General features: G+C 39.9%; 1 protein-coding gene across 5 annotated transcripts in view; it reads left to right on the forward strand.

Moving 5' to 3' along the window:
- Window positions 1-18,622, forward strand: part of PAK5 (p21 (RAC1) activated kinase 5) — a 274,928-nt gene that overhangs the window by 141,788 nt on the left and 114,518 nt on the right. The window lies entirely within an intron of this gene.

Genomic DNA, 18,622 nt, shown 5'->3' on the forward strand with positions numbered 1-18,622 from the left:
GACAGTTTATTAAGGGTGGAGTCAGGTGTGCTTTTTCAAAGATATAGAATAGAGCATCTTGTGCTCAAAAAAAGGACATCTGTATAGAAGAAAGGTTTCTATAAGCTCTTACTGCCCATAGACCATAGAAACGGCCTAGAGCTCAGATATGTTCTAGTAGTCTCTACACATGACTGTAAGTATGCATGTACATGTGTTTGCACATGAATTCATAGAAATACTCAAGAAGGAGTTGGTTGTTAAACTACCCTCATCCTGAATCCCAATGTATTTCAAACCCCAAAGTAGCAATTACAGGATGAAAGGGATCAAAAAGTCATTTTGGATAAGGACTTGGAAATTGAATAATCTGTTTATCTAGTCCACAGGTGGCAAACACAAGGCCTGAAGTCTGAATCCGGCCCTCCACCCTGTTATATCCGGCCAGGTGCCTTGTTTCTACCCAGCAGCAGTGCTGAGCTCCTTGCCCCTCGTTAAGGAGTAGTTACATTTATACAGTCCTAAAATTACATTCGGCCCTTTGAAGGCAACTGTGAGGCTGATGTGGCCCTTGGTGAGAAAGAGTTTGACACCGCTGATCTAGTCCAAGTGACCAAAGATAGTTGTCTCCAAGCTAATTTTCAGGCTGTCCCTCGTTTATTGGAAGTTTCGTTGCGAGGTTTCAAATGGTGAAGCACTTGAAGCATGAAGCTGGGGGAAGGCATACTTGTTGGTTTGGTGAAGTGGCAAGGGGCTTGGGGAACCCAAGAGAGAGTTACACTGCCAGATATAGACACAAAGGAAGGAGAAGGCTAAAGAAGGAGAAACAATTAAGAGTCTGTTTGAAATCAATTGAAAGTCCATCTGCTATTGAACTTCATCATAACACTGATTACAGGTCATTGGTATTTGGCTGAGTAGATAATTAGGCTGTCCACAGAATTAAAGGATGCAAAGGGCTGGTGAGTTAATTCGGCATCCTGATTTCCTCCTCTTTCTGAAGCAGAGTTTGAGGACTGGCATGTGGCAGACAGAACCTCCCACGGCTCCTGCAGCGGGAAGGGTGTTTACAGAGCGGTGACACCTCCTGACTCAGAAAACAAATGAAGCACTACCCGAGAAAAGAAATATGCAACTGCAGACCTTAATTATAAGAAATAAAGGCAATAAAGGCACATGGCCCTGTGGGAATAGTTTGAAATATCACTTTGGTATCAATGAAGTTGTGAGTCTGAGGGAACTATTTTCTAGCAATGCAGAATGCACATCTAAAACAATGGGACTGAGTCCGCATTGTCATTGCTCCTGCAGTGATGGGACTTTGTAGTGACATGGCTGTACTTTTTACCCAGTTGAGACTCTCATCACTTGGCAATCATCACTTTGTAGGACTGACTAGAAAAAATTAGTAGTTAAAATTTAGATAGCATTCATATTTGCCAGGCAAAGTTGTTTTCACATGATAACACTTTTAATAGTAACCCTGCATAGTTTTGTTTTATTTTGTTTTTTGCTGATGGGGAAACTGAGGCAAGGAAATCCAAGGTTGCGGTGCTTAAGTGACTCTACTCACTCATTTCTATCCTGTGCACAAGCTCTGTGAGCTTCCACATTCCAGTGTGTTGTGGAGGATTACCAGTGTTTCCCAGATTCTGCCTGCACCTGGCTTTTCTGGGAGACTAAGAGGCAGGGGCCATCACTGGGCAGAGAGGGGTGCTGTTAGCACCAGAAAAGAAAACCAAAGCATGAGAGCCCATACCCACCCCAGACAGATGAGCAGCAGCAGAAGCAGGGGCACCCTGAGTCATGGTTACTTACTGGTTTTGTAAACACACAGGCATCTTTTCTCTGTTCCTAAAGGACTTGGAATCATCTAAACTTCCTTTTGAAGAAGCCGCTCAAGTTCAAAGTAAATGAGCTATCATCTCCTAAATGACACAAAGTGCACATGGTAGAAAAGCAGAATTTGAAGCAAGACATTTCCCTGGCTCTTCAAGGGGCTCTCAGAAGTCTAGCTGGGAGGCAGGAAGCCAGCAAAGTCTGCCCTCTGCTGGCCCTGCGTCTTTCCCCTTCCTCACCCCTGGTTTCCAGCATGGCGGTGCTCTAGCAGGTTTCACCCTGCTTCCACCTCCCGAAGGTGCAGGCCTTTCTCTCACCTTGTGTAAATATTTGTAACGTCCTGATCCAAGCACCTGCTCCCATCTCAGCTCAGACTTCGTTGATCCAAACATTGGTTTCAGTACAGATATTCTCTCTCTCTCTCTCACAAACACACACACACACACACACACAGGCACAGGCACAGGCACACCCATATCCTTTCCCAGGTGTCTGCATCCAAGCACTTGGCACATTCTATTTAATTTATATATTTATTTGTCTTACTGCTCCTGAGGACCCAGACCCTATTGTGTGCACCAGTACATTCTCAGTTTGGGGGTGCCTGGTGGACACAGCATAAACGTTAATTGAATGGATAAGTGGTCCACCTAAGTGACCCAAAAATATATGTGGCCATCTCTGGAGCCACAGTTTGAAGCATTTGAAATTAATCACCATATATTTATGTGTCTAGCCCCATGCTTTTGAAAAACATGAAACCTGGGGAGACCCTAACTGATAACTATCTGGAGTAGCCCCTGGATCTTTAGAATCACATGAAGTAATATTTTCAGTATGCAGTATGGAGCGATATATTCAGTATGGAGAAAATTGGAATTCAAAATGACATGATAAAATTGCAAGTGTCAGAATAAAATTCAGTGAAGAAAAGCACAAAGAAGTGTAAGTGGAGAGGAGAAATAGTTTTATAAGTGAGATGGAAAATGATAAACTCAAGGTAGGAGTGTCATTCAATAATATCCAGTGGGGATGATGTGACTACTAATTTCTAAAATGAGAATCCTGGCAATGTATCTAAAAGGAAGAATATGTAGACTTGATGTTGGCTGTAGTGGGTCTCTGAGCACCACCCACATACATGCACTGAGCCTGGGGCCAACAGCTCCCTTTTCCATCCTAAGCAAGGCTGGGTAGCCTGGGGGTGAGATAGGCTGCCAGTCCTGGTGATTAACACCCCCAGGAGTAGCTCTCCCCCCACTGATCTCTCAGGAGGGGACAGGTAGCACCTTTACCCTTTAGGTGACATAATTCTGAGGCACATTTGACAGTTTTTTCTGAGTTCCTCAGCAGGATTGAGCCTCGCTCACATGCTCTTTAACTGGCTAACTAACTCAGCCCTAATTAGCTCTTTTCCCTGGAACTGAGTGTAACAACCCCTTACTTCCCTGAGAGAGGTCCCTGTACTTCCCAAATAAACTGTTTGCACCCACTCCTTGCCTCAGCATCTGCTTCACGGGCAATCTCTAATTTCAGGAATGCATGGGTCAGGGTACAGGTAAGAAAGAGAATCCACCTCAGGTGATTCAGATGAAGATACTTCAATGCAAGGGACACCTAAGGGTTAAGGAAGGAAGCAAAAAAGATGGTGAGGCCTGAAGGAACTTTACTGCCTCTAGGCCTAAGGGGATAAGGAGTACAAGTGTTTTTTCAGGCACTATGATCACAGAGGCAAAGTGCCAAAGCAGGAAGGGAGAAGGAAAGAAGTAGCCCAACTTGTGTCTCCCCCAGTGGCCCAAGCCATCCAGACACCAGTCACCATGGGAGTGACCAAGTGGTTCACATTGGTCAGCCTCTCAGGGCAAAGAAGGGCCAATATCAGGTTGGGCCGAGCACACAGAGAATAAATAGCTCACGTGGTGGTCCTATGCATCACTCGGGAGTCTCAGCTCCTTCGATGCTGGGTCAGGTTCTTTTACTAGAGGACTCAAAGAGCCTTTCTTACCCACTACAGGGATGATTCAAACATTAAGGCATTAAAACTCCTTAAGGAAAAAGCAAGGCCCATTTAGCTCAAAGAAAAGAAATATGAAAGATCAATCAATATTGTTCATTGTATGTAGCAAAGTTTGCTAATCAAGGGGATGGTTCCTACTCATTTAGGAACCAGAATCCTTTGGGAGTGTCCCAGAGTCACATAACTGGTACAAGTGGCAGGGCCATGACCTGAACCCAGGCAGTCTATTGCCAGAGAGTAAATGCACCCTTAACAACCTGCAGATCCTGGTTCCAGCCTCTCCATAATGGTAGATGGCTAACTTCTATAACAAAACAATTAAATTCCCCATGGCCTCATACAATAAAAGTGTTTCTCATTTACCTCACAATCCACCATGAATGGTCCTGGCTGGCAGCTTTCCACATACTCCATCAGGGACCCAGGCTGCTTCTGTCTTCAGATCCACTTGTTTCTCTATCTAACTGCCACGTGAGGAAAAAGAGCTGAGAATCACTCAGGTGAATTGCATGGGTCCTGCCTAGAAGTGGGATAAATCGGCTGTCATCCTTATTTCATTGGCCTGAACTCAATTGCATGACCACACCTAACTGCAAGTGTGGTTGGGAGAGTAATGTAAGGGTTGCTCAAGAGTAAAAGGAAACAGCTTCTGTCACAACTTAAAATCTCAGAGCAATCCCTGTGTACAAAAAGAACAGAGAAAACTAGGTAGAAGATCAATCCTCCAGATTTCACAATACCTTGTAAGGAATCTTCACATGGGTGTGCACTAACAGAAAGTACGTTGCAGCTGCAAACATAGGCAGCTTTGCTTTCTGAAGTTTCTGAGAAATAAAAATTATCATTAGCATGAATGAGTTTGTTCATAAGAACTTTATTCCCTGGAGAATGGCTAATTGAGGCCTCTGTGTAAAAATATTATTATTCATGGGTTGTGGGACTTTTTTTTTTCTATTGCTTCTGAAAACAGAATAAGAGGCAGGAGCCTGAATTGCAGCATGAGGTGTTTTTGGTTAAACAGAAGTCTGAGAGAGAATGTGACTATAGGAACAGAATTTTTCAGTCGGTTTGTGAAATCCCTGGAGGTTTCTAATGAACAATGTGGGATCACATCATCCCCAAAAAGAAGAGTATCAACCTTTCTATTAGTTCTCAAGTAGTGTGATTGCAATTTATTTAAGAATGGGGTTTCAAACCCTAGCACTCTAATACCTGGAATGGTGTTAGAGTAACTGTCAGCCCAGCAGCTGCTTCCAGAGGGTCCATAAAGCCACCTTCTAGAGCTTGAACACAACCAGGACTTTTTCCTTAATCCATAGACCCATCCACACAAACAATGTTGTCCTTCCAATGGTGAGGAGCTGTGTGCAAGATGGTACCCATCTCTTTGCCTCCTACAAAGGGAATGCCATGATAGACTCACCCTCTTAAATATCTTCAGGCACATAAAGAACCTCAAGAACATCATGTGGCACATGTAGATTGTGTGGCTCACCTCAGTGCATTTCCTGTTTCTTTAGGACCTTGCATCCTCAGGTTTATTCAAGTTTGAATTCCCCAGACTAAGAAGACCACTGAAATGTCAAATCAGTGTTTGAGCCCTTTGACCTCTGCTTTGTATACGGTGTTTGGGCTGTGGGATCTCATTTTTCTGCACTGGAAATGCTTTGAGAGGAAATGAAACTCAGAATGTCACCTCATGTACATCCTCCCTCTCCAACATCCAGGTCTCTCTAGTTCCAGTAGCTTTCTGGCACCTGTGAACATAATTTCAAAAGAAATTGTCAAACTTTGCTGGTTGTTTTAGGAGGAAGAGTTTATACTCTACTCTTTTTAGAAATGGAAATAAAAAAAAGAGAGCATATTTTAATAGTGGAATCTAGCCACAGGAAAAGGTCAATGTTAAAAGTGTGTATTACTATAAGAGAAACTCACTTGGAACTTTCGAGTCACACCCTGTCAATGACCAGTAATTCTATTTGTCTGCCCAGCCAACCTGGCTCCAGTCTGCTCGTGTGCCATTAAAACAAATCCATGCAATAAAACTCTATAAAATTTAAAAAAGCCATAGAATAGTCAGACACTATATGATTTATTTTAAATTATTTATTGAGTGCTGTTAGTACCCCAGGCAAAATACAATATGCATATTGGTTATTAAAATTAAACACTGTCAGCTTTCTTTAATCTTGGAAAATTTTGTTACATTTAAGTTGGACATTTCCAAGCATTAGGCATTGGCAACAAAGAAGGGGGTGGAATCTTTGTAACTGTCCTGTTACTTAATGTCACTGTGCTTCAGACATTGTTTTAGGATCCTAAGTGTGGTCACTCAGGCCTCTCCTGACACAGTCGTGTCTAAGGCTGTCCACTCCCCCACATTCAAAGTGGAACTAGGAAGAAAAGGCAAATGCTACTGAGGGTTCTAACCTGAGCCTGTCAGTCCTGACTCTCTGCTACCCTTTCCTATAAGTTGGGAGTGCCAGGCTGGGGCTGGAGGGCAAAAACCAGGGCATGAATGTGATGGGTGTTATTAGAATGCCAAGGTACAAGAGATTTGTTTGAAAAGAGAGTTCAAGTGTAGCAGGAAAACTGAGCTTCCTATTAATTAACGCAGAATACATTACTAAGTGTAATGCAGAATACATTTCTTTTATCTTTGAGATAAAAGAAAAGGAGCTCTTCTCCTCCTCCCCTCCTCCAAAAAAAAAAAAAAAAGAACACCATTCTGATGTGTTCCTAGGATGTGGCTCTCAATTTCTTTAGGAAGATAGGGTAGTTTTCCTCCATCTTTAGATAGTCTTCAGTAGTAAAATCTTAGAGTCCCTGAAACACTTGCCAAGTATTCTCTAATTTTATTGCTAGAATATCAGATGTGTGTTCAATACCTAAACTTTTCCAGCTGAAAGTAAATACATCTGCAACATAAAAAATATAAAATATATTCATGTATTCATAAATATTTTAAAATTGATTTATTTGTAGAGAGGAGAACAGAGGGAGAAAGAGAGGAAGAGAAGCGTAGATATGAGAAACATCAACCAGTTACCTATCATATGGTGGGGGGCGGGCAGTACCTACAACCTAGGCATGTGCCCTGGCTAGGAATTGAACTGATGACCTTTCTCTTTGAAGGATGATGCCCAACTGAGCCATACCAGTTAGGACAATATATAAAGATTTTGAATATTACCAAATATATAAAACTGTAAACAAAATTATGAGACTAAATTAACATAGTATTTTTGTCCTCTGCGAAAGGAATCATCACCAATCAGCATGATTTTGTATGCAAAGAAAAGACTGCATTTCACATATACTTATGTATTTATAATGTCTGTGTGTATACTGATCGGTCCTTTCAGCAGTCTCCAAAAGGCTTTTGTTTATTGCTATTGAAAGAATTTTCATATTGAAACGAAAGGTAAGAATTTAGAACAAGTCCTTTTCTCCCTCTACCTCTCCTGCCTGGTCATGTTTTCCAGAGACACTGGAACATCAGTAATGTTCACACACTTCCCAGGAATAAGAATCCTATTGGATGCTTTCCTATTTTTCTTTCTGGTGATACAGTCACCATAGTAGATTAGGTCCTTCAACAATGACAAATTATAAAATTTTAAAATTATCAAGTGTAGTATTTTATATATTCACATAAAAGATATAAATTAATCCAACTTTCAATAATTCATATATTGCTTAAAGCAGTTATTTGTTTCATTGTCTTGCCTTACTAATTTATAATTAAAGCTACATTGCAAGGAACTGTAATAGAGTTGGAAAATAAGCATTGCTCATAGCAAGTTGCATCAAATAGCCTTGTGACTAACAGAACAAGCAGCAAGACACATGGTCTCAGTTGACTCATTCGTTTATCACCCACAAATATTTTGGATGGTTGTGCACATTGCTTTCTTTCTTTAAAAACACTCTTCCTCTGGTGAATTTTAATTTAAAAGTGTGAACTGAATACTGTAAACAGAATGGGGAAGAAATGAATATTGGGAGTGATTAATTATTGATCCATTGAGAGTTGTTTCCATTCGGTTATTCATTCTTATATTGACACTGTGAACAAATATTTTAAAGCACCTACTCTGTGCCATGCCTTATGCTATGCACCATTGGTCCTATTTGCTCTTTCAATTTCAAATTGAATCTTTTGTCATTGCCAAGTGTTACAGCCCCTCTTTTTTGTCATTCTTGCATTAGAAGGTGACCCCCATGTTTCTGTGGCTTTTCCACTGGACTGTTTTCACTCTTCCCTCTCTGTGTTTGATTTTTTGTCACTGGTATTCAGTTCTACTTAAGAAGCTCCCAGGATCTCCATATGCTGGATCATTCTCAATTTGTGGAGATTCCTTTGCTTAATTCAGTACTTATAATTTTTAAGTGTATTGTTTTCTTCCAGAAACTGGAGTTCCTATTTAGGAAGAAGTTGTAAGTGCCCCACCCAGGTCCCCAGGTGCCCTTATTGGGCCTGTGTACCATAACCCGCACTATGGTGAGTGCTGGCTGCAAACAGCTCACAGCTGGCCCCTTCTCTGTAGAATTGCCTTAAGCCAATGGAAGCATCTCTACCCAAGATGCTACACTCACAAGCAATGATTGACAGAGGAGTATAACATGTTGAACCCCTAGTATGGGAGGCAGCTAGTGCTCCAGGGCTCCCTGAGGAATAGGCTGACACCAGACTCCAGCTAAGCCCAAATCCTTGCTGAGCTCCAAGCCCCGCCTACCCTGCTGTCCCAGAGCACTCCCTCAGTAAATCATAAGCTGACAAATTCCTGCTTCAGGCCCTGCTTCTAGGAACCCAACTGATGACAGCAAGAATGATGCCAAGTTTTTCTACCCTCTGTCTGCCAGGCTAGGATGTTCTAGTTTCTTCCGCTTGTCTCTTTCTTATTCAAATAACAGACTCAATTAGATTCAATGACAAAGAGGACTCAGCAGCAATACCTAGAGAGGGAAGAACCTGGAAGAGAGGCAATCCTCACCCTAGCTGATTCGGTTCAGTTGTTTGAAGGATCATTCTATGGACTGAAAGTTTGTGGGTTTGATTTCCAGTCAGGACACATAGCCAGGTTTTGGATTTGATCCCTGGTCAGGGTGCACAGAAGGCAACCTATTGATATTTCTCTCTCACATCAATGTCTCTCTCCCCCTGCCCCCCTGCACCCCCCATCTCTCAAAGCAATGAAAAAATGTTCTTGGGTCTTGGGTGATGATAAAAAATTTTTTTAAAGGAAAGGCAATCCTTTTAGAATGAATCTCCAGGTTCATTAACTCCAGGACCCATGGAGTCTCAAGTTTGTTTGTTTGTTTTTTTTTGCTTATTTGTTTGTTTATTTCTTTTGTAAGGAAGGAAGGTTCAATTCCACATACATGTGTTAAATCTATGTGTCTTAGTGAACAGACTTTCTCAGGTTTAGGTTAGCTCAGAAGTCACTGTTACAACTGTGGGTCTCAGGAATGAAAAGCACAGCGAGCATGGTGAAAACAGATTCTGGAGCTAGCCTTGCTGGTCAGGAGCTGGACAATTGTGTACTTGCCTCAGTGAGGCTATATCTTTCTCATTCTGTCTCACTGCCCCACTTCCTGGCTGCCTTGGAACAACTATTCTTCCCTCTTCCAGTTGACCTGGGGCCATTACTCTGGGCAGGTCTGACAATAGCACAGCAAATCATGGGGTGTTACTTTGGTCCTATTTGCATGCTGACTAGCAGAATCTCCCAGATTTCTGATTCCAAATGCATGTCTCCAATTTAGCCCAGTTCACCTTTTCTCCACGGATTTTAAGTTTATAATTGGCCAGTTTATGAATAGACTGACTTGGTCAGCTTACAAAGAGACTGCACAGGGGTCAGTAGGCCTCTCAGCAGTGCCTGGGTTGGTGAGGAAAGACACATAGTATACAACAATTAGGTGGGCACTCAGTAGGACTGAGAGTGGAGGCAAATTGTCCAGAAGGGAACTATGGGCAGAAATGTCCCATAAAATTTGTAACACAATACGCTGATAGATAAGTAGAAGCTAGAAAGGAGTTTTAAAGTTGATTATTGTAAGAACAGATATTTTAGGAAGTTGGGAGACAGATAAAGTTCCATTAAATCAATCAGATAAATTATAATGGAATAGTTTGCACTATTATTAACCTCCCCTCAGATAACCTATAATGGACCAGCCTTTAGAGATGTGTTGTCCAAAGTGGTAGCCATCAATAGCCACATGTGACTATTGATACTTAAGAAAATTAATTCAAATGAATTACAATTAAAAATTCAGTTCATTGGTCTCACTAACACATTTTAATGCTCAAAAGCCACATGGGGCTCATGGCTATTCTACTGACAGCTCAAATTCAACATATATCAGTCTTGTTGAATAGCCTTTTTTTTTAAGGCTACTGTTTTTGTTTAAGGGAAGAGATTTGAGAGGCTCATTTCTTTGGAGTCCTTTTTCTCTGTTCCAATAAATATGATAATAAACACACTTTGAACCTCTTTCCTGGAAACACATTAAGGACATGGTGCCAGATTTCTTCCATCTGTTGTAACAGGAAGGACAACTGGTATTTTGTAGTTATCTTAAATGCAATAAGATGTGAAACACACCAAAAACATTCTACATCCTCCTGTATTAAGATTTCCTTCTTGTCCATGTAGTTCTTCCTTTTGCATGGGGAATGGTTTTGCACAGAGATGAACAGGTAGAGAAGAGGAGGTGGACATTATCCTTTGTGTCTTTCCTCCTTAGGGTCAGAAGGGATCTCATGGGTTTTCCTACATACACTCCTCACCCAATGCAGCTACTGTGTTTGCTGCATCCTTTATACGTGATGCTGTTTCTGCTAAACAGTTACCAAATGTAGACTCTTGTTCATGAGCCCTCTGTGTTCATACCTCCTACCTATCTGTGTGGACAAAGTAAAAAAACAAAACAAAATAAAACTCACTATTATAATTTTGCATTTGAGAAAATACTCATTTCTAATTTTTTGGGAATGTACTAAATATCTATTATGGGCCAGAATTTTACATATAATAACCACAAGTACTGATAAATGTAACAGGCATTCAATGAATGTTATGTGTGTAATGGGTTGCCCCCTCCCAATGACATTGGGTATGACTTGGAATAAAACATATCCATGGAAACCATTTTAAAAATCAGTACATTAATTCCTATGCTACCTTCCAAAGCTGAATTAACCAACAACATTAAAGCATTCTAGCATTACTTCTATAAGAAAATATATTTCCTCTCTCTCTGATTCCTTCCCTTTCTTTTTGTTTGTTCCCCCCTTCAAACAATTCTATGTTCAAAGACTAAGAACAAAGGTCTCCTAAGTCCAGCTTTCCATGGGAGTGGGGGCGGGTGGCTGATTTTCCTCGAAGGGTCAGGAGTTCTATGACAGGAGAAGGGTTCATTTTAAACCAAAGGCTACTTTTACAAGAACATATGCTTGTCTAGGTTTCTCCTCATAGGTTAAATAAGGACACAAAATTGGAAATCACTCTGTGGGTAAATCTCAGCACCCGAACCAAGGAGAGGTGCTCCAGCTTGGAATGTCACTGGGATGATGATATAGCCCATCTCCCTTTTTTTTTTTGAAGAAAACAAAATTCTTTTATGACACACCTTCTTATAAAGATGTAGGGGAGATTTAGTCAGGCTATAACCCAAGAAAGAATTTTAGTCTTAGGAGAATAAAGGAAGGAAGCCATTTAATATGATTGCACTCAAATATAGAAGAAAAGGCACATATGAACCACTTAAAAATAAAACAATAACTCACAGAAGTAAAAATAGAAAATTCTCCAAGATACATCTAGAAGGATACTAGTTATGTGTTTAATAATGCTATATGTATAAATAAATATATAAGAAATAAAAAATAGCATGTAGCTGTTATAGTAATCTGAGTTCTAGAGAAACCATCATAAGTATGCTTTATTAAATGTAAAATAATAACTAAATAACTTTTACTTCCAAAAAATGGGTATTGCCTGCCATTTGAATACTTGTTGTGCGTGTCCTAAAAGGTGTGTTACACATGTTGTATGACAATATATGTAATTACAATTATAACCATATTTAGGGAAGTTTTTATTATAGAAATGTCCACTGGTTTCTACAAATAGCCCCACAACATTGGATTTTGTGTCCCGTGACCCACGATACATTAACAATATCTCTCAGGACGCTGTGGATTTAAGAAAAGGAGCTCTCTTGAATATGCTGTGGATGTTGGGCATTTACAGGCCACAGGAGGAATCAGATGGTCTGCAGTATGTCAGTGGACTTGCCCTTTCAGTTCTGTATTTAGGTAACTGTGTCTTAGATGCAGCACCTCCAAATCAAATTAGCAAAATTGAATGTGTCTCAGTAAATTTTCCCAATAGGACAGTGGTTATTACATCAGTCAAGTAAATGGCACCCTGGTGTCCAGAAACAGCTAATGCAGCTTTTAAAAGACGCTTGTGTTTATTGGTTGGAGCATGACACTAATGACAATGTACAAAAATGAGGTTCTCAATGCCAGCATTATATGCTGATAAAGTCTGTGAGTTCCATTTCCAAGAGGCCAATTATCCTTTTTGCTTATCTACCCATTGATTCTGATCTAATCTTGGCCATTGTTTTTAGTCATAAGAAAAGACAAGGAGAAAGAGTGAACGGTTCAGCCTTCATAAGTGCCCTCCTGCTGAAGACATGGAGATATCAACTTTGTATGTTAATGCAACATTTGTTATTTTTCCGTCCATGGACAATTTAAATTCAGGCAGGAAGTGACTCTGTTATATCCAATATGCAGTTGACAACTCACAAAGGATGAAAAAAATGAAACTATGGTCCAAGATTTCTTCTGAAAAGAACAAAGACATAGATATTTTATATTGCTTTATGTTTGGGTTTCTATCACCCTTTGGGTTAGTTTTATTTGCTTTCAGTGTGAATTTAGGCTGTATTAGAGGGCTATGTATTTTAGATTCTTCCAGGGACACTCCAATACTTGGCTTACTCTTTTCTGAGGTTAGAAATCATACAGAGTAATTCTTTTTTTTAATTTTTTTATTATTTATTTATTTGTTTTTAGAGAGGGAAGGGAGGGAGATAGAGAGAGAGAGAAACATCAATGTGCGGTTGCTGGGGGTCATGGCCTGCAACCCAGGCATGTACCCTGACTGGGAATCGAACCTGTGACACTTTGGTTCGCAGCCCACACTCAATCCACTGAGCTACGCCAGCCAGGGCAAGAGTAATTCTTAAAAAAACAAAAACAACAACATTATTTTTCTGAATAAAGGTTATAATGACTCGAATAATTTAAGAAAGTTCAAGAAAATTCTCAAATTTCTATTTCTCAGATTTTAATCTATTTGATATAGTGTGTGGCAAAAGTAAGTTTATAGTTGTGAACTCACAAAATAGTTTATTCCTGTCTTATTATTTATTAATTATTGTATTATTTTCTGTGTGAACAGCTATAAACCTACTTTTACCCCACCCCGTACTTATAAACTGTGTATTCAAAATTGAATGTTTTTAATACCAACTTCTACTTTTTTAGGTGATTTGGGATGCTATTAAACATGTTAATCAGGAAATGCTTTGGATATGTATTAACACAGAATGTAACAGTTCATCATTTTCATATGTGAAACACATGAGAATATGCACACACATCAATCTGCATGTATACATCATGGACTTTAAGTTAGGGAATTCTATGTTCTAGTGATCAGTTGTTATAAAAGACACTATCCCAAAACTAAGTGGTGAAAAGAGATAGCTTTATGATATCTCGTGCTATTGTGGGTTAAGAGTTCAGTCAGCCCTTGGCTGGGTGATTCTTTTACTCTACATAATTGGATGGAGAACCCTCTGTGGTATGCAGCCATAGATAGACTGGTCCGGAGAGTCCAAGACAGCTTCACTTCCATGTCTGGACCTTGGTGGTGATGGCTGGAAAGTCGGGCTCATCTGGGATTGCCAACTGGAGCACCTGCACATGGCCAATCCAGCATGATCACTTCAGGGGATTTAGTACTTCAAGGGCAAGTGTTCCAGGAGACAGAAAATGGAAGCTGCAAGTCTCATCAGGCATGAACCAGAACTTCTGGCACAGCATAACTTCTGCCACATTCTCTATTGGCAGCCCAGATTTAAGGAGAGCAGAATTTTACTCTACATCTTAATAGGAGAAGTGACACAAACTATAGTCATGTTTAATGTATCATTCTCTGTGCCCTGGCTAATGTGGAGAAATATGGCATCATCATTAAAAATGTGGAAGACTAGCTCTGATTAGCTGTGAGGCTCTCTCTCATTTCCTCATCTAAAAACTGAAAATAATAATAATACGTATTAATGTGTCATGGAGTTGTTCTAAAAGTCAGTGTGATAAGCAACACAACCTACACATACACAGAGATACAAATATACATGCAAAGTACTCAAAATTTTTTGCTGCTATTTGTAGTTTTTTAAAGTTCATCTTAGGTTAGGGTGGGGGCCAGGAAGGAGACATTGTATCCAGGAGTAAGCAGTCCTCCTGGAGAACAAGAAAGTGAGTCCCATGGATTAGGCAACATAATCTGTAACTCAAAATTTGGTGTTTCCCACTTGGTTTTGCTTTTGTTAAAGAGATTTTTCTCAAAATGCCCATAGTATTGAAGAATGACACATGCCCTCTCATTCCTTCTGTTACTCTTCCTGGACTTCCATTTGCTGTTAGTAGCTTCCTGTAGAGAGTTAGGATGCTGTATCGTACTTGTTTCCATACAGTGGTTGGCAAATCTCCATGATACAACTTAAGTTATTCCCTCCAAAGGGGTATATGTACATAAATGTCTCTGTTAAATTATATTGGATTACTTTTCATTTGTGTTATTCTAAGGAATAGTGCTGGAGTCTACTTTTCTTCCTTCCCTTCCCTTCCTTTCCCTTCTTCTTCAGCTCATTTATAAATAAACATAAAGCACTTTCTTAGCCAGTTAGTTAAAATAAAGTTTAAGATGCTGTAATATAGAGTCTTAAACACACAATGTGCCCAACAAGATAGATGTTTATTTCTCTTTTTCTTAATAGTATAGGCATGGAGGCAAGCTCTGCTCTACCACATAATTCAGGGATTTAGTCTGAGAGCCATCCTCAAGATGTGGTTTCTAATGTCCTTCTAATGGTCACCATTTCTAAGCAGGGGGAAGAAAAATAGGAACCAAGTCCAGGGCAAGCATCTCTACATGTTGAAGACAACCTAGAAGTTGCATACATAATTTTCATTAACAATTTAGTCACATGGGCACAGGCAACAGTAATGAGAATTATAGTTTCTAGCTAGGCATTCTTGTGACTTAGAAGAGATTTGAGGGTGGTTTTGATTAGGTGAGTCACAGTTAATTGTTTTCCACATTTGTTGCCCCTCAATAAAATAACTCAACTTTTGAATAACCGATACACAATGATGACTATCCAGTTGTTACTCCTCACCCCACAAGTTGTGCTGCCAAAATATGCCTCTGGTGTCCGTTTTTTGAGAGACTCTTCAATAAAATAATTTGACATTTATGGGTCAGGGATGTGTCTCAGTGAATATTTTTCTGATTTCATATGTCCTTTAGTCTTGTGTTTATGAGGCTATGATATGGAACATGAGGCTGGAGGCTACACACCACTTAGTATAAACAGTAACTCTCATCCATGCATGATTCTTGCCTGTGGGTACTGCCAAGGATATGGGATAACTGTACAAGAATGTGGGAGAAATAATAAAAAACAACAGCAGCAGCAGTAGTAAATACTCTCTTGGTTCTGAGAAATGAAATTGTATTCCATGAGGTTCAAAGATACCTAACCAAGTTCCATTGTCTGACCAAAATGTATGTCTCTGGGTAGATTATACTGCAATAGTGTCATTTTCCTACCACTATACATCTTGTCAATTTTCAAAGTCCCGATTCCCACAGCATCAAAGAAGCATAGAATTTTAGAGCTGAATCAGTCGTTGGATGTCTGATTTACTGTAGAAAACCACTGGAGGTTGAATCTCTTATAGTTTAGTTTACTTACATAGAAAAGAGGGTGTCGATGCATTGAACTGTTTGGAGAGAGAAGGGAAAATGCTGACCTCCTTTTCATTTTGGGTTAAAGTATTGCAACTTGGTTAGAATCTACACATTTGCTCTTCCTAGCATTGCTTAGATGACATAATTCAGTACCAGAGATGAGTCTTCACTCTAAGTTGAATTCTCACACATTGTCTTTGACCTTAATGGAAGAGACTTTTCTGTTTGTATCTGACCTATTTGTCATTTCTCTTTTCATGGGCTAAAGTACACAGTCATTCACATCTGGCTTTTTTCAGTCAACATTATATTTGTGAATTTAATAAACTTTTCTTTATAGTTCCTCCTCATTGCTGTATATCATTCCACCATAGGAAAATACCACAATTTATTTATGCATTATGTTACTGATGGCCATGTGGGTAATTCCCAGTTTGGAACTGTTGAACAAGGAGGCTTTTCTACATAGTGCATATAGAGAAGAAGACATGTTAAGCAAAAGCATAAATGCCCTTTTTTTATTCAAAAAGCTATTATTTTCTACTGAGGGAATATATTTTAAAACTGCCCCTCTCAGTTGTAATGTAAGTTTCCCATCTTTACTTGAGAGCCCAGGGGAAGCCTGCTGGATAAGGGCTCCACTGTGCAGCTCTCCCTTTCTTTTTCAGAGGAAAGGGCAGCCTTTGCTGAGATTATATACTTCATAATTGTGACACCAGAGAAAGTAGGAAAAATAAGCTCCTTTTCCATTTAAAAAGCCAGAAATCCCACCATTCTCCATCAAACCTACTCAAATTAAATAGTAGTAATAAATTAGAGAATGCATGTTGGCATTTTTTCAAAGATTTGAATTTCAGAGTGTTGTAATTATGCATAATAGAGAAAGGGAAATGACAGCGCTATTTAAATAACCCTCACTAGAACTCCACACTAAATACATTGTAGACACAGGCTCAAGATGTAGAAATTAGGAGTTACTATTCTAGCAATATTTCCTCCCTTGAGGTTTTCTTTTTTTTAAATATTTATTTATTTATTTATTTTTTAGAGAGGGAAGGGAGGGAGATAGAGAGAGTGAAACATCAATGTGTGGTTGCTGGGGGTCATGGCCTGCAACCCATGCATGTACCCTGACTGGGAATCAAACCTGCGACACTTTGGTTCACAGCCCGTGCTCAATCCACTGAGCTATGCCAGCCAGGGCAAAAATTTGCATCTTGACCAAGCTGCCCAGTGATGCTGAGGCTGCTGGTCTAGGACTGTGCTCCAGGAACACTGCCAGAGCCCTTGATTCCTGTTCCATTGTCCTCATGTCTCTGTCCTTTTGTTCACCCTTCTCCTGCTCACTAGCCACCTTTCGTGAACCACCCAGGCATGCCCCATGTCTAGGCCTTTGCACTTGCTTTTGCCTCATCCTAGAACCCTTTGCCTAGGAATCTTCATGGTTTCCAAAGAGCATTCAGACTTTTGCCCAAATATCCCCTTCTTAAGTACATCTTCTCTTCCCTAACTACACAATTCAAAATTTCTATCCTGCCATCCAAGCAAGCATTCACTGTCCCCCTTCCCTGCCTTTTCCCCTCCCCAGTTCTTATTCCTTTCTAATACACTAAGTAATTTACCTACTTATTTGTGCACGTTTTTCTCTCCTGGCTGTAACATAAGCCAGGAGGCAGAGATCTTCATGTTTCCCTGATGATTCTTCAGCACCTAGAACAGTGCCTGGCTTAATAGGTGCTCAATAAAGTATTTGTTGGAGAAAAGATAAAGGGAAGACCAAGAGAAGAAAGAATGGTAAGACCAGCTAAACTTGCTCTATAATAGATTTAATCAGCATGGAGTGCAAATTACATCTCTCTACTCAGCCAGTTTGTTGTACAATTTGCTTGCATTACATAATCCTGAAAGCCTTTAGCATCCTGTTGCCAGCATCATCCTCAGGCTCTTCTAGAGTCTGAGAGCCTCAGGTGACAGGCATTGAGTGAGAACCTGGAACTGTCTTACAGTAGGAGTAGGCAACTTCAGGTTTGGAAGGAAGTTATGATGTCAGAGGCTAATTGTTGTTGTTTTTGCTACTATTATTGGGCCCTTCATTGGGTCTGATTTGAGCTGCACCACCATTCTGGCCCTTTCTCTTTGTCATACTCATTGTCTAGAAGCAGTGTGAGGAGCATAGCCAGAAGTTGAGCATTATGCTCTAAGGCAGGGGTTTCTAAACATGGAAACTTCAGTTTGAAGCTGACACACTATCAGGAGTTTTAACCAATATTCTTCAACAGGGCAGAGTTTCTTAAACCTAATACTCTATTTATAAAACTACATATGATCAGAGACTTTAGAATTGGATTCTAAAGAGACAAATAGAATTGGAAGAGCCAAGTGACTCTTCCCACAGTCTCAAGCCAGTGTCCAACTCTGTGACAATTGGTAGCAATGCTAATAATGTATTTTTGGAAATATGACAAGTACCATCACCGAAGTGAAATACATATTCTCACCAGGAGGTGGTGGTAGCATATGATCCTCAGAGAAGAAAGAAAAATTAGGCAAGTGTTTGTGTAATTCATCTGACCAACCTAAATAAAGCAAAATTAGGGTGAATTAAGGTTCTTTTGCTCCATGTGAAATTCCAATACATCATATTTTCTCTTCTTGGAGACTGAAGTCTCTAATGTTGTTAGTTTGACATGGTTTCCAATTATGATTTATAAGAGAT

This window comes from Phyllostomus discolor, chromosome 9 (genome assembly GCF_004126475.2).
Source record: "Phyllostomus discolor isolate MPI-MPIP mPhyDis1 chromosome 9, mPhyDis1.pri.v3, whole genome shotgun sequence".
NCBI classification, from domain to species: domain Eukaryota; kingdom Metazoa; phylum Chordata; class Mammalia; order Chiroptera; family Phyllostomidae; genus Phyllostomus; species Phyllostomus discolor.